This window comes from Pristiophorus japonicus, chromosome 7 (assembly GCF_044704955.1).
Source record: "Pristiophorus japonicus isolate sPriJap1 chromosome 7, sPriJap1.hap1, whole genome shotgun sequence".
Taxonomy (NCBI): domain Eukaryota; kingdom Metazoa; phylum Chordata; class Chondrichthyes; family Pristiophoridae; genus Pristiophorus; species Pristiophorus japonicus.
Window position 1 is genome coordinate 243,788,929 of NC_091983.1, and position 17,950 is coordinate 243,806,878.

Genomic DNA, 17,950 nt, shown 5'->3' on the forward strand with positions numbered 1-17,950 from the left:
AACATTATCGGAAGGTTTTTGGTGATGAAGGTGTGTACACCATACACTTCTTCATCTTCGGGTTGAGTTGCCTCTCTTACTAATTCAGCGTGATCCGCGCCAGATCTTCTGCCAACTCTGCCACGTGGTGAGTCGCAGTACGTCTGCCCATTCACTGGAGGTGCCCCATTGTTCATAGCCCTTGCACACTAGTGCTTGAATCGACATTGATGGCGCTGTGAGGGTAATCATCGAGCCCAACATGGTGTTAATGGATTCGCATTCACGCCCCACCGCGGACTCAGAGTCATGCTAGGTCTGGCCTCTGCAGGCGTGTAGGCCCTGCCATGTACAGTTCTGCCTGCTGAAGGCATTATTTTATGTACAGTACTTGCCGGTGAGCTTCGATGCTGCAAAGATATCCATTTAGTGTTATCATTCATGGACATGAAAGCCTGGGCTATTATGATGGCCTTGCTCAGATCTAGGGATTCAGCAGACAGCAGTTTGCAAAGAATGACCTCGTGGTCGATTCCAAACATGAAAAAGTCATGCAACATTTCCCCCAAAAATCCAACAAATACGCACAGTCCCGCAAGGTGTCTTAGGTCAGCGTCATAGCTCGCCATGTCCTGGCCCTCGGAGCGATGGTGTATATAAAAGCGATACCTGGCCATTAAGATGCTCTCCTTCGACTTGGTGTTCCCGAACCAGCTTGCACAACTCTACATATGGCTTGTCCGTTGGTTTCGTCAGTGCTAGCAGATTTTTGATGAGGCCATATATCGTGGACCCACAAACGGTGAGGAGAATCGCCCTGTGCTTGGCCTAGGTATCTTCTATATCCAGCTCGTTGGCCACAAAGTACTGGAGTACTGGTCAAGACGCTCAACGAAGGCTTCCCAATCATCACCCTCAACAAATCTCTCAAGAATACCAACGGCAGCCATAACCACATGAAAGTGATCTGTTACTCGTTGCCAATTGTTAAGTTCAGAGTAACTCCACAAGACTGTATACTGTAAGCTCAAACTGTTGTGACCTTGGTCTCTTTAATGTAACTGCAGAGTAAGGTGGACTGCCTTTTAAACCTGCTAGCCCAGGGTGTGCAGGTGACCATTGGGTCTCCAACAAGTGCGACCCCTGGTGACAAGTCTTCCACAATAGTAAAGTTTACGTACATAACAATCCACTTTGGCAGAAAAAAATGATAGAAAAGCAAATTATAATTTAAAGAGAGAAAAATTGCAAAAGTGCTGCAGTACAGAGGAATCTGGGGGTCCTTGTGCATGAAACACAAAAAGTTAGTTTGCAGGAACAGCAAATAATCAGGGAGGCAAATGGAATGTTGGCCTTTATTGCAAGGGGAATGGAGTATAAAAGCAGAAGTCCTGCTAGAACTGTACAGGGTATTGGTGAGGCCACACCTAGAGTACTGCGTACACTTTTGGTCTCCGTATTTAAAGGAAGGATATACTTGCATTGGAGTCTGTTCAGAGAAAGTTCACTAGGTTGATTCTGGAGATGAGGGGGTTGACTTATGAAGATAGGCTGCGTAGGTTGGGCCTATATTCATTGGATGTTCAGAAGGAGAGGTGATCGTATCGAAACTTATAAGATAATGAGGGGGCTCGACAAGGTGGATGCAGAGAGGATACTTCCACTCAAGAGAAACTAAAACTAGGGGGAGTAGTCTCAGAATAAGGGGCCACCCATTTAAAACCGAGATGAGGAGGAATTTCTTTGGAGAGGGATGTAATTCTGTGGAATTCTCTGCTCCAGAGAGCTGTGGAGGCTGGGTCATTGAATATATTTAAGGCAGAGATAGACAGATTTTTGAGCGATGAGGGAATAAAGGGTTATGGGGAGCAGGTAGGGAAGTGGAGCGGAGTCCATAATCAGGGAAGTCCAAGTCAAGAGAACAAGGTGGTGGTTACATCTTCTGAAAAGATAAAGATAAACAAGAAGAATGCTGCCACCATGGAGTTGGCTTCGCCATCAAGAATGAGCTGGTGGGACGAGTCAGAGACTGCCCCTGCAGGATAAGCGAGCGTCTCAAGAATCTCCGGCTCACCCTAGCCCGGAACCAGTGCACTACAATCATCAGCGTGTACACCCCAACACTCGACGCAAAAGATGAGACCAAAGAGGAATTATACTCCAGCCTCGAACAATCCCTGTCCCGACTCCCTATGGACGACACATTGATCCTCCTCGGCGACTTCAATGCCAGACTCACTGCAAGCACTGGCATTGTGAATGTTTAAAAATGTTTAGAGACATTGAAGTTGAGAACGTGAAAATTGTATAGGGAGAGTATAAGCTAACAAAGAATTCATGGAGAAATAGCCATGACATCTCAGACTCGAGACTGCGAAATGTTACAACACTAACACATATTGAAACAAAACCCACAGCTTGCAGAAAAACCTCAAGGTCTTATTAAATCATGTTATTAACCTGAAACATTAACAGAAGGTCTTTGTTTAAAATCAGACCATACTTAGGTCGGCTTATGAGTGGACAAAGGGAAAGAGGGATCAAAAGAGATAGGCTGAACTAGGATGTCACTCTAGCCCTATCTTGTTATCTTTTGCCGAAAGTGTATAACCGTCGTCCCTTTACAATGTAACGTCACCTTGTCCGTAGGAAGTGTGTACGCTCTATCAAGAGATTATTTCTTCTGTCTGATAAGGTCCCCGATCGGGATTTGCTTTTTAAATAAAAGCTTGCTTTGTTTAAAGCACAATCGGTATTCGACTCAGTGATTTCACTGAACCAGATTGAAGTAAAAGAATCCAGAAATCAACATTTGGTGTCAGAAGTGGGATCTCAACGGACGACTGCCAAAAACTTGCGAATTAAGAGCCAGACTAGCCTTGGACGAGACGAGGGGAAAGTGGCCACTGGAGTAAATATACTTTCAATACTGCTCCAGTTTCCCCCGGTTTCAAAAGTCTGAGGAAAGTTTAGCCACTCGCTGGTTCTCAGGTAGTGTCTGAACGAGATCCAGGACAATCTGGTGAATACCTTTCAAACTTAGAATAGGGATAGAGATAGGGAAATTGCGCGGTGACGCAAACCAAGCGGCGACTCGGAAAGATAGGTTAGAATAGGTATGTCTGCCTGGGTTCGAGGCCCAGAGCCTGCCTGGGTTCGAGGCCCAGTGTCTGTGTGGGTTCGAGGCCCAAGTAAAACCGCGCGGCAACGCGGAGAGTGAGAGAATCGCGCGAACCGCGTAGGGAAACGCGGAGGTTAGGGAATTACGTAAAATTAAGCCGCAGGACTACGCGGGACTGTGTAAATTTTAAATACGCCAGGTACGGCGTCGATCTTGTATATCACTTGGTCCGCCTAGGCTCTGGGTAAGATAACTGAAACCACCACGGTGCGACGTGGAGACAATCAGGAGTAGTTAGGACCCTGATCCAACGTGCGGCGACACAGGATGGGTAATTTGGATAAAACTACGAATTCCCTGAAAGGTCATGGATCCAAAAATTAATAGGAAAGAAGAGAGACTCTTGTGAACGTCTGTTTTAAATGAGAAATGCTCGTGTGATTTTTACTGTGAAAAAAAAAAGCCGGGAAGTTGTGGTTTGTTTTAGCTACACCCACTTTTTCAAACAGAATGAAAGTTTTTTTTTAAACCCTTCGTAGTGTTGTCCTATATGTGGGAAGTTTAAGAGTGTGAACCTTATTGAATTACAAAGTTTGAATCGGGATTTTGAGATATTCAGAGAAAGCACAGAAAATACTGAGATGGATTCAAAAGGATTCAAAAAAATATTATATTAAATAACACGACCTTGAGGCTGGAACAATTGAGATAACGAAAAGCAGTCCACAGCCTACGTGCCAGACTTCCCTCTAGTTATGGAAAAGAAAAAAAAAGACGCAACGTACTAAATAGGTGCTGAAAAAAAAAAGTTTTCTGAGATTTTAAATTATGAGAAAAATTCCACTGCCGTCTAAAAAAAAAAATCACTCCTGTCGAGTTGGCAGAAAAACTCCATTAAATTAGGGCTTTCATTGACAGAAGGAGGACATATTAAAAACCGTAGACGTCTTAAAGAAAGAGTGTACGCACGAGAAACGTACTCAGAGTTCCACTGGGACCTCTGAGAAATGTATCGATAGACTACTTCGTTAAAATGGTTGGCTTTGCATTGACCGAGGCTGATGACGAAATTGAATTTCAGTAAACAAATAGCTATTGAAAATGTGTGGTCTCCTTTTAAATCAATTAAAAAAAATATCTTTGGTAAGTACTTGAATAAGAAGTTAAAAAATATTGGAGTTTAATCAAATGCTGCCTTTCCTGATGAAAAGATTTTTTTTCAGATGGTTATGTGAAGTCACGTAATGTCATCAGGTTTTCTTACAAACCTGTAAAGGAGTTAACCCTTTCCATTGACAGCCGTTTCATACTGAATATTATCAATTTGGATTTCTTAATAGAAAAAAGACTCACCTAACAGAGGAATGGTGCGATAGTCAGAATAAAAATAAAAACAGAACTAGCTTATGTAATAATACTTGCCTGATACAAGAAAGAAAGAGATACTCAAACAAAACAAATTGAAGAGTTAAAAGGCTAAGATAAATAAGCTGAAAGGGATCCACAAACCCAACTTAACCCTGACCTCCGATTTCACGGAGTGACCTCGACATGCATGGATATAATGCAGAATCAAGGGACCTGTGGGCCCTGGTAAAGCAAACCCTGAGCCCAACTGAGCATGCCCGATTTCTAACTCACCTAGGACGTGCTACTCATGATGCATTGTTGGTTGCTCACCCTAACGATGTCCAGGATCGCCTAAACGCTGTCTTTAATGCTCTCACCACGACCCTTCAGAAGCCCATCAGTATGGCCGCAGTATTAGAAACTAAATCCAAACGAGAAGAAACTGCCGATGAATTCATGGAAAGATTTATTAAAATATACGGAAGTCAATCAGGAGATAATGCCTTCAGAGCAGGAGAGGATTCTCCTCAATTCTGCGCTATCCTACTTCAGTGCCTGCCCTATTCGATTGCTCACGCTATCCGGACAAATAATATGAATTGGGCAGATAACAGTAAAGCCCAGATGGAAAGGGCGGTTAAATATTATTGGCAGAAAAAGAAAGGAGAGGGGGGAGGTGCGCCGCAAACCCGGGTCAAGACTGAATCCGTGACTAGAAAGGAAGAGCCGCCTCGGGTGGAAGGACCAAAACCCGACCCAAGGGGATACCAGATGGAACCGCAGTATTGCGTGTAGGGTTGGGTGGATAAACAGGGATACGGTTATATCAAACACCCAAACGTCCCGGGCCCTGCTAATTACGGACCACCCTACTGTCCCCGGCCTGGTATGGGAAGAGGTCCGGGCTGGGAAAGACGAGATGGATGCTTTATTTGTGGGCAAGAAGGACATTAGAATAGAAATTGTCCCTCCCGTCAGCACGAAAAAGGAAGAGGAGGAAGAGGAGGGGGGCAAGGTGGGGGGGGGGGAAAGAGGACAGGGATCTTACACTAACTTCTCCCAGAACAACCCCTTTGGCCAACCGTCCCCTAATTCGTATTGACTACGCAGCTTGATTGTGCAGGGACCCTCCCCGGATGACGAACCGATGATATTGTTAAAAATTCGGAATGAGTGGCAACCCTTCTTGATTGATACGGGAGCCTTCATGTCTTCTATACAATCAAAGCTTAAACTCCCCGCCTTCACTGAAACACAGGGACTGTCAGGATTCCTGGAACAAGTATCTACATTCCCGGTGTCAGAACCCGTTAAAATGGGTTACCAGGAAGAATCGGTAGAACATCGATTTGTTATCACAACCAATCTGGACTGTAACTTGATGGCTAGAGACCTCCTCTGCAAATTCCAGTTGCATTTGGAGTGTGGAGATGATGGGACTATTGTAAAACAGGGAACCCTTAAGCGGCAGTATTATACCACAAGAACCCCTCAATGGTGGTCTCTGGACCTGCCGCAGGCACCCTATCACGTGACCCTAGCATACGATCCCAGTGGAAAGAATCAGGACCTGCAGAACTTTTATCAGGATCACGAAGGGGAAGTGAAGGAAATTCTATTAAGGGCTAGAGTGACTGGACCGGAAGGGAAGGCAGATTTTGTGGAAATGGACAGCCCCCAACGGTGGCACCACATATTACTCGAAGTATTACCTCCCCTCCACGCTAAAGATTTGGGAGTTATGGTGCGCCAGGCTATAGACGAGGCTGACCCTACCAGCCGGGATGTGCAAATGTGGACTGGCTCTCTATCCGACAGTACCCACTTAAATCACAGGCAATACCGAGTATCCACCGAGCTTTGGAGGCTAGCCGAGTCAAACCAATTTGCCAGTTTCCAGTCCCTAGCACGGCTAAACAAATGCGACAGTGGTTGGGGATGATCAATTACTGCAGATCCTGGATCCCTAATGTTGCCCTGATGACTAAGCACCTCACCCAGTATGCAAATAAGTAAGGCAGCTTTGAAATAGAAACCACAGACGTCCAAGCCTTTAAGGAACTAAAGACAGCCCTGCTGCAAGCTCCGGCTTTGGGCCGGCCCCTCTATGACCGGCACTTTCAACTGTACTGTACAATCCTGAAAGACTGTGCTACTGCTGTCTCAACTCAGAAACACGGGGATAAGCCTAGGCCTGTTGCCTACTACTTTTCCAAAATAGACCCCGTTGCCTTGGGGCACCCTGTATGCACTCAAATATTAACCGCCATCTACAATAGCCTTCAATCTGCTGCCAACTTACCCTCCAGCAGGATATTGTTGTATACACCTCTCACTCCGTAGCTGCCCTCCTGGGTCAACTGCAGACTCAACACCTTACCATGGCCAGGCAAAGCAGATATGAGATCTACTTACTAAACAATCCTAAGCTGACCTTTCGGCACTGTACTGCAATTAATCCGGCCTGTTTTCTTACTGAGCCACCCCAAGCTGAGGAAGAACCCAGTCATGATTGTTTATTTTTAATTCAAGAGGCCACATCAGTCAGGGAAGATTTAGTTGATGTACCAATGGTAGATCCAGACTGTATTATGTATGTTGACGGAAGTTCTTCTATTAATCCAGAAGGTACACGAATCTCAGGATACGCCATAGTAAAACAGGAGAATCAGGTCTTGGTATCTACTGCCTTTGAAACTGCCTATTCTGCCCAACAAGCTGAACTATTCGCCTTCACCCAAGCCTGTATCTTGGCCAAAGATCTCAAAGTCAATATCTATACCGACTCTAGGTATGCCTTTGAGGTGGCCCATGATTTCGGACAATTATGGAAAAATAGGGGATTCCTAACCTCACAGGGGAATGAGATATCCCATAAGCAACTAGTATCTGATTTGTTGCAAGCCCTCATGCTCCCCAAGCGCATTGCCATTGTTAAATGTACCACCCACAGCACCGGAAAATCCCCGGTTGATATAGGGAACCACTGTGCTGACAGAGGCTAAACAGGCCTCTCGTGACCAACAGATGGTAGTGCCCAAAATGATGAGTCAGACTAAAAAAATCCTGCGAAGGATAAGTTAGCCTCGGAAAAACCAATGCCAACCATCCAAGATGTTATTAAAGCACAGGAGGACGCTCCTGAAAAAGAAAAACTGTTGTGGAAAAATTATGGATGTACTTATGACAATGTATCTAAACTCTGGACCACTCCCGCGGTACAGACTTGCATGTCTGACGAGTTGGCTCTATGGGTTATTGAATGTATGCATTTTTGCTACTCATTGTGGAGCAAGGACCACGAGTGACACACTTTTGGCTACTTGGTGGCACCCTAGACTCCAGGCGCTCGCCCAGATCATCAGTAGTCGTTGCCTGGTTTGCCAGCAACATAATCCAGGGAAGGGAGTCCCCTGTGATTGGGGTAAAACGCCCCTACCCGAAGGTCCCTTTGAGACATTTCAGTTGGACTACATTGAGTTGCAAAAAGTTCAGTATTACAAATATGTGTTAGTAATAGTAGATGTGTTTAGCAGATGGATTGAAGCCTACCCTACCCTGGACAATAAGGCTCAAACTGTTGTTAAGGTGTTAACGAGGGAAATTGTTCCTAGATATGGTATCTCAGCTCGACTGATGACCACCTATGTTCTTTCTCTGACTCAGGCTCTGCGACTAGCTCACAACCAGGTTCGAGAGGCTCACCTCGACCTCCCAGTTTTACCAGAATCGTCCCTCGTGGTACCTGGGAAGTATGTCCTGATTACGAGGTGGATTCGGAAGGGATTGGAGCCACGATGGGAGGGGCCTTTTCAGGTGTTGCTCGCTACCCCCACTGCAGCCAAGGTTGAGGGGAGGGGTGCCTGGGTTCACCTGCATCACTGCAAGCTCACCACCCTCTAACGAACCTATTTTACTGGTTATTCTAATTCCTGTTTCTGTTCCAGATTTCCTCTTCTCCATAGCTGAACAAGGCCGTTGACATCCTAATTGTAACGTGGACCAGTATGAACTTTTACCCGTAGTGATAGACAGCCAGCTACACCGACGATGACCTGAGAAGAGAGACGGGAAAACTGAACTCTTTTAATCAGCAAAATAATTGGACTATTTATCTGAATCCTGAGCCATAAGATGAAACTGTGTCTGTATGCCACAGTCTGTATAATATGACAGTTTCGGCGCATGGGAGGGGAGACAGAGACGAGAGCTCCATGTAAACACCTTTTTGTACATGTCTTATGTTTATGCGCAAAATGGGAACTTTTCTAGATGTTGGGTGTGTTCACATATCCCTATACATTCCAAAGGGGGAATTGCTTTGCGCCCCGTTCCACTAACCCTAACTGAGACTGTCAGATGGATTCAGAGCCAAACTATCACGAGAGGAGGGGGGCCAATACAAATACGAGAGAGGAAAGGCGGGTCAAAAGAGGGATCATGGCGATCAGGAGGAGTATCATACCGTTACCACATGAACGACCACGGGGAGGTCACCAAGTGGGAGAGTGCTGGAGACCCCATTAGTCAGACGTTCCAGGGATGATACCAACCAACCTACAACCGTGAAAAGGAACCCCCATTCATAGCCCTGACCAATACCTCAGGGATTGGGAGGCCAACCGGGGACATATGTGTCATCCGAAATGACACCAGTAACAAGGGACATATCATAGGGTATAGCAGTTGCCCACACAGTCTCAACATCACCACAGGTGCATGAGTCACCATCCTCTCACCTTCCGGATAACACACGTGGAGGTTTGTGGGCCCAGTCCTGGGACCCGGAAAATGGATAGGGTCCTGTTATCTGGGATATGTGGTGCCATTTGTGCGGCGCCATTTGTGCGGCAAGTACGTACCCTGGCGGAAGCACATGCCTCCAGCCGATACAAGCGAGCCATCACCCCCGCCGACAAGTTCTTTGGGGTCATGATGTTCCCAATCGGGATAGGACGTCTCATGGATGAAGTACAGAACCGAGAGACGATATTGGAACAGATAGCTAACAATACTGCTGAAGCTCTGGAGGGCATCACAGCTGAAATGGTAGCAATAAGGACCGTAGCATTACAAAACCGAATGGCCCTCGATTACCTGTTAGCTGAGAAAGGGGGAACATGTGCCCTGATAGTGCAACATTCAGATCCTTACATTCCTGATAGTTCAGAAAACATAACCAATCTCGCTGATCACATAAGAAGGGAGGTGAAGAAGTTATCCACACCAGCAGAAGGATCTAGCTGGTTTGATTGGCTATCAGATGGATCTTGGAGATCCTATCTAATTGTTGGTTGCCTTAACCTTTGTTGTAAAGTAATGATGGCAAGGTTAGCAAACCCTCTTGTGGTCAAGGGCTCCCGAGTTATGATCCAACGAACTAAAGAACTACTTGACAATAACAACAATATGGATCAGGAAAGAGAGTGCGAACGGCTGAATGCGATACTCCTGGAATAGTCACCAGGGTTATCATGGAATGATAAAAGGGGGGGAATGTGAATGTTGAAAAATGTATAGAGACATTGAAGTTGAGAACGTGAGAATTGTATAGGGACACTATAAGCTAACAAAGAATTCATGGAGGAATAGCCATGACATCTCAGACTCGAGACTGCGAAATGTTACAACACTAACACATATTGAAACAAAACCCACAGCTTGCAGAAAAACTTCAAGGTCTTATTAAATCATGTTATTAACCTGAAACATTAACAGAAGGTCTTTGTTTAAAATCAGACCATACTTAGGTCGGCTTATGAGTGGACAAAGGGAAAGAGGGATCAAAAGGGATAGGCTGAACTAGGATGTCACTCTAGCCCTATCTTGTTATCTTTTGCCGAAAATGTATAACCGTCGTCTCTTTACAATGTAACGTCACCTTGTCCGTAGGAAGTGTGCACGCTCTATCAAGAGAGTGTGGATATCTGAACGGAATATATGGAATTAAGGACAGTAAAGTAAACGGGATATATGAAAATGTATAAGCCATGGAAGAATAGCTGGGAGAATGTCAGATTGCAAATAGTGCAACATCAGCATAGCTAACAGTCTGTCTCAAGGTTTCAAGTCACTACTCCTGCCAATAACATCTAATTGTAACATGAAATAAATCTGCAGAATTGCAAGGTCTCAGCTAATAGTCACACCACTAGATTGGAACATTTAGAGGCAATGCTTGAGCTTTCAAGAAAAACATCTCATATAGATTGACTAATGAGTGGCTGAGTTAGAATGTCAATCTAATTGTATTTTGTTATCTGATTTCAAAACTGTATAACTGTTGACGCTTTACGATGTAACTTCACCTATCCGTAGGGAGTGTGTACGCTCTATCCAGGGAGTATATCTTCTGTCTGATAGGTCTTACTGGCCGGTAATAAAGACTGCTTTGTTCAAAGCACAAGAGGTATTCGACTCAGTAATTTTACTGAACCAGATTGAGGTAAAAGAATCCAGGAATTTACATTTGGTGTCAGAAGTGGGATCTCAACGGACGACTGCCGAAAACTTGCGAATTAAGAGCCAGACTAGCCTTGGACGAGACGAGGGGAAAGTGGCCACTGGAGTGAGTATGATTTCAATACTGCTCCAGTTTCCCCCGGTTTCAAAAGTCTGAGGAAAGTTTAGCCACACGCTGGTTCTCAGGTCGTGTCTGAACGAGATCCAGGACAATCTGGTGAATACCTTTCAAACTTAGAATAGGGATAGAGATAGGGAAATTGCGCGATGACGCAAACCAAGCGGCGACTTCGAAAGATAGTTAGAGCTAGATAAGGATGGATGATCAATCATGGATCCAAAAATTAATAGGAAAGAAAAGAGACTCTTGTGAATGTCTGTTTAAATGAGAAATGCTTCTGTGATTTTTACTGTAAAAAAAAGCCGGGGAGTTGTGGTTTGTTCTATCTCAAACAGAATGAAAGTTTGTTTTAACCCTTCGTAGTGTTGTCCTGTATGTGGGAAGTTTAAGAGTGTGAACCTTATTGAATTACGTATATTCGGATGATAAGTTACGGAGCCAGGAAATGCAAAAAGGATAGGTTTGTTAAAAAAAAAGAAAAAAATTACATGGTCCCGGTGGTTAAAAAAAAAAGAAAAACTTGTTGAAAAAAAACATTCAGAGAAGGCACAGCAAAACAACTGAGATGGATTCAAAAGGATATTAAAAAAAAATTATATTAAATAACACGACCTTGAGGCTGGAACAATTGAGATAACGAAAAGCAGTCCACAGCCTACGTGCCAGACTTCTCTCTAGTTATAAAAAAAAAGTAACGTACTAAATAGGTGCTAAAAAAAAATGTTCTGAGATTTTAAATTATGAAAAAAATTCCACTGCAGTAAAAAAAAATAAATCACTCCTGTCCAGTTGGCAGAAAAACTCCATTAAATTAGGGCTTTCATTGACTGATTGAATTTAAACTGCGCAGTAACGCGAAAGGATAGGGAAATTTGGAGACTAAAAGAAATTAATTAAGGCTCATAAGAAATCAAATTTAGAAAATTAGGCTCACAGGGAATAAAATGGGGAATTAAATTTAGAAATAGGTGTTCAACTCAGGTACGACGTCGACCTTGTATATCACTTGGCCCGTCGAGGCTCTGATTGAATTTAAAAACCCGCAGCAACTCGGAAGGTAGGGCCGACGCGAACGCACAGCGGCGCAGACGCACAAACAACGCGAGACGCGCAGCGGCATGAGCGTGCGGCCGAGAGGAGAAGGGCCGAAGCGAACGCGCAGGGAAGCGAACGCGCAGTGAAGCGAACGCGCAGTGACGCAGACGCGCAGCGGCGCAAGAGTGCGGCCGAGTAAAGGAGGGCTGACACAGACACACGGCAGCGTGAACACATGGTGACGTGGGACGTGCAGCAGCACGCACCCAAGTAAACGTGGGCCGACGCGAAGGCGCAGCAACGCGAACCGCGAGAGTCAGTGCTAGTGTCAGTAAGTCTTTGTTAGTTTTAAGTGTTTTAAAGTCTTAAGTGTTTTAAAGTCTTAAGTATTCTAATCGCGCGGCGACGCAAACCGCGGGGCGACGCGGGAATCTTAAGTGTTCAAAATCGCGCGGCGACGCGGATCAGTGTTAGATTAGTAGTCTTTGTTTACCTTGTGTTTTAAGTCTTAAGTATTCTAATCGCGCAGCGACGCGAACCGCGTGGTGACACGGATCAGTGTTAGAAGTCTTTGTTTATCTTGTTTTAAGTCTTAAGTATTCGAATCGCGCGGCGACGCGAGCCACGGGTCGACGCGGATTGCGTGGCGACGTGAACTGCGAGGCAACGCGGATTGCGCGGCGACGTGAACTGCGGGACGACGTGGGAATCTTAAGTGTTCTAAATCGCGCGGCGACGCAAATCAGTGTTAGCATTAGTAAAGTTTGTTTATTTGGAGTTGGTTAAAAGGCAGTGTTAGTTTCTGTAAAGTCTGTGTCTATTTTTAAGTTTGTTTAAATTGCACGACAACACGAACGCGTAACGACACGGTAATACGAGGAGCAGACTGAAAATGGGTAATCAGTTAGATAAAACCACGGATGCGGATAGTCCGCTACAAAAGTTATGTGAGGAATTCCCTGAAAGAGCTGAAGACTTTAGAAAATTATCAGGAGCCCTGAACAAATTATTGGGAGATAATCAATGGCCTCTAGGTGGCACTAGAAGCGTAGAGGTAGTAAAAAAAGCACAGGGATTGTTAAAAAAAAATTAATTAAAAGATGCATCACTTCTGTCAAGTTGGAAAACAAATGCTATTAAATTAGGATTTGCATTGACAGAGGGAACACATGTTAAAACTGTAGACGTCTTTAAAAAAAAAGAATGTGCGCACGAGAAACTTACTAAGAGATCCTCTGGGACCTCTGAGAAAGGTATTGACCAATTACGAGTTAAAATGGCTGGCATTGTGTTAACCGAGGCTGATGATGAAATTGATGAGTGGTCACTGACTCAGCGCCCAACGGCGCCTCCCGCACCCCCTGGCCTCTTGCTTCAGTCCTCTTCCCAACACCCTCCACCTTACACTCCGGCGAGAGGAGTTAAAAATAACCCCATATCACCAAAGCAACTAACCCAAACTGACTCCTCATCCTCTGATAGCGATTCGGATCCCCAGTTCACAGGCAATATAGCCGAAAGGACCAGATCTCACACTCGAAAGGGCAGAACTATATCTCAACATCACAAACAGTCCCGTAAATCTTCTAGTCAATCTACCAGTCCAAGTTGTGAAAGACATAGCAAACACCCCCGCCGATCGAGACGCAGAACTGTCAAGCAGTCAGACAGCTCTGAAACATCCTCTGGCCTAGAAATGATTTCCAAGATCCCAAAGTCCCGACACCAATTCCCTGTCAGACCAATGCCAAACCCTGATGCACAACAAGCTGCAGACCACCTCTCTATAGATGTCTGTGATCTTCAAACAACTATTTGATTGCTCACGCTATCCGGACAGATGGAGAGGACAGTTAGATATTATTGGCAGGAAAAGAAAGGGGAGGGGGGAGGTGCGCCCCCAACCCGGGTCAAGACTGAATACGTGACTAGAAGGGAAGAGCCATCTCGGGAGGAAGGATCAATAGAACCGTAGTGTTGCATACAGGATTGGATGGATAAGCAAGGATACGGTTATACTAAACAACCAAACGGCCCGAGCCCTGCTAATAAACCTCCCTATTGTCCCCGGCATGGTATGGGAAGAGGCCGGGACTGGGTAAGAGGAATTGACTGTTTTAATTGTGGGCAGGAAGGACATTGGAATAAAAATTGCCCCTACCGTCAGCATGGAAAAGGAAGAGGAGGGGGGCAAGGGGGGAGAGGAGGATCTTACACTAACTTCTCCCAGAAACAAGCCCTTTGGTCAATTGTCCCCCAATTGACTACACAGCTTGATTGTGCAGGGATCCTCCCCGGACGACGAACCCATTCTGAATGAGTGGCAACCCTTTTTGATAGATACGGGAGCCTTCATGTCTTCTGTACAATCAAAGCTTAAACTCCCTGCCTCTACTGAAACACAGGAACTTTCAGGATACCTGGGACAAATCTCGACATTCCCAGTGTCAGAACCGGTTAAAATGGGTTACCAGGAAGAATCGGTGGAACATCGAGTTGTTATCACAACCAATCTGGATTTAACTTGATGGCTAGAGACCTCCTTTGCAAATTCCAGTTGCATTTGGAGTGTGGAGATGATGGGATTATTGTAAAACAGGAAACCCTTAAGCGGCAGTATTATACCACTAGAACCCCTCAGTGGTGGTCTCTGGACCTGCCGCAGGCACCCTATCACGTGACCGTAGCATACGATCCCAGTGGAAAGAATCAGGACCTGCAGAACTTTTATCAGGATCACGAAGGGGAAGTGAAGGGAATTCTATTAAGGACTAGAGTGACTGGACTGGAAAGAGAGGCAGATTTTGTGGAAGTGGATAAGAATCTGTGGAAACAGCCCCTAACAATGGCACCGCATATTGCTCGTGAAGTATTAGCCCCTCACCATGCTAAAGATTTGGGAGTTATGGTACGCAAGGCCATAGATGAGGCTGACCCTACCAGCCGGGATGTGCAAATCGTAAAACATGGCCGACAGTCCAATTTCATGGGGACCCCGAGAAGGTCTTAACGACTCTACAGCATCATACTGGCTCGGACATACCTGACTATGTGGATCCTCATGTGTGGGCAGAGGACCCCTCCCAAGTGGGTTATACTCCCATTGATCCGATTGAGATCCCAGTGCAGGGCAATGTGGACTGGCCCTCTATCCGACAGAACCCACTGAAATCACAGGCAATCCTAAACTGACCTTTCGGCACTGTACTGCAATTAATCCGGCCTGTTTTCTTACTGAGCCACCCCAAGATGAGGAAGAACCCAGTCATGATTGTTTATCTTTAATTTAAGAGGCCACATCAGTCAGGGAAGATTTAGTTGATGTACCAATTGAAGATCCAGACTGTATTCTTACTGAGCCAACCCAAGATGAGGAAGAACCCAGTCATGATTGTTTATGTATGTTGACGGAAGTACTTCTATTAATCCAGAAGATACATAAATCTCAGGATACGCCATAGTAAACCAGGAGAATCAGGTCTTGGAATCTGCCGCTTTTGAAACCGCCTATTCTGCTCAACAAGCTGAACTATTCGCCCTCACCCGAGCCTGTATCTTGGCCAAAGATCTCAAAGTCAATATCTATACCGACTCTAGGTATGCCTTTGGGGTGGCCCATGATTTCGGACAATTATGGAAAAGTAGGGGATTCCTAACCTCACAGGGGAATGAGATATCTCATAAACAGTTAGTATCTGATTTGTTGCAAGCCCTCATGTTCCCCAAACACATTGCCATTGTCAAATGTACCGCCCATACTACCGCAAATTCTCTGGTTGAAAAAGGGAATCATTGTCCTGACCAAGAGGCCAAACAGGCCTCTCATGACCAACAGATGGTAGTGCCCAAAATTATGAGTCAGACTAAAAATCCTGCGAAGGATAAGTTAGCTTCGGAAAAACCAATGCCAACCATCCAAGATGTTACAAAAGCACAGGAGGACGCTCCTGAAAAAGATAAACTGTTGTGGAAATATTATGCATGTACTTATGACAATGTTTCTAAACTCTGGACCACTCCCGCGGAACAGACTTGCATGTCTGACAAGTTGGCTCTATGAGTTATTGAATGTATGCATTTTGCTACTCATTGTGGAGCAAGGACCACGAGTGACACACTTTTGGCTACTTGGGGGCACCCTAGACTCCAGGCGCTCGCCAGAACATCAGTAGTCGTTGCCTGGTTGGCCAGCAACATAATCCAAGGAAGGGGGTCCCCTGTGATTGGGGTAAAAAGCCCCTACCCGAAGGTCCCTTTGAGACATTTCAGTTGGACTACATTGAGTTGCAAAAAGTTCAGTGTTACAAATACGTGTTAGTAATAGTAGATGTGTTTAGCAGATGGATTGAAGCCTACCCTAACCTGGACAATAAGACTCAGACTGTTGTTAAGGTGTTAATGAGGGAAATTGTTCCTAGATATGAGATCTCAGCTAGACTGATGATCACCTATGTTCTTTCTCTGACTCAGGCTCTGCGACTAGTTCACAACCAGGTCCAAGATGCTCACCTCGACCTCCCAGTTTTACCCGAATTGTCCCTCGTGGCACCAGGGAAGTATGGATTCGGAAGGGATTAGAGCCACAATGGGAGGGGCCTTTTTAGGTGTCACTTACTACCCCCACTGCAGCCAAGGTTGAGGGGAAAAGTGCCTTGGTTCACCTGCACCACTGCAAGCTCATCACCATTTAAACAAATTTTGCTGGTTAGTCTAATTCCTGTTTCTGTTCCAGATCTCCTCTTTCCCATAGCTGAACAAGGCAGTTGAAGGAGGATCAGTTTGAACTTTTACCCGTAAGACAGCCAAATACACTGACGGAGACCTGAAGAAGGGAAACGGGAAAACAGAACTCTTTTTATCAGCTAAATAATTGGACTATTTATAAGATGAGACGGTGTCTGTATGCCACTGTCTGCATAATAGTGTTGATATGACAGTTTTGGCGCACGGGAAGGAAGACAAAGGCGAGAGCTCCATGTAAACACCTTTTTGTATATGTCTTACGTTTATGCGGAAAAAGGGCACTTCACTAGATGCTGGGTGTGTTCACATATCCCTATATATTCCAAAGGGGGAATTCCTTTGCGCACCGTTCCCCTGACCCTAACTGAGACTGTTAGATGGATTCAAAGAAACGATATTGGAACAGGTAGCTAACCGCACTGCTGAGGCTCTGGAGGGCATCACAGCTGAAATGGTAGCGATAAGGACCGTAGCATTACAAAACCGAATGGCCCTCGATTACCTGTTAGCTGAGAAAGGGGGAACGTGTGCCCTGATAGGATCTGAATGTTGCACTTACATTCCTGATAGTTCAGAAAACATAGCCCACCTTGCCGATCACATAAGGAGGGAGGTGAAGAAGTTATCCACACCAGCAAAAGAACTTAGCAGGTTTGATTGGTTTCTGGGTGGATCTTGGAGATCCTATCTAATACATGGGGCAATTGTTCTCATCGTAATAATAATTACCTGCTGTTTGATTGTTGGTTGCCTTAACCTCTGCTGTAAAGTAATGACAAGGTTAGCAGACGCTCTTGTGGTCAAGGGTTCCCGGGTTATGATCCAACAAACTAGAGAACTACTCAACAATAATATGATTCTGGAAAGGGAGTGCGAACGGATGAATGCAATACTCATAGAATGATCCTAAATGTTATCATAGAATGATAAAAGGAGGGATGTGGATATCTGAACGGAATATATGGAATTAAGAACAGTAAAGTAAACGGGATATATGAAAATGTATAAGCCATGGAAGAATAGCTGGGAGAATGTCAGATTGCAAATAGTGCAACATCAGCATAGCTAACAGTCTGTCTCAAGGTTTCAAGTCACTACTCCTGCCAATAACATCTAATTGTAACATGAAATAAATCTGC

General features: G+C 45.0%; 1 protein-coding gene across 1 annotated transcript in view; it reads right to left on the reverse strand.

Moving 5' to 3' along the window:
* The window catches only part of LOC139266712 (dynein axonemal heavy chain 8-like), a 2,132,242-nt gene that overhangs the window by 2,063,154 nt on the left and 51,138 nt on the right, over positions 1–17,950 (reverse strand). The gene's annotated exons all lie outside the window — the stretch shown is intronic.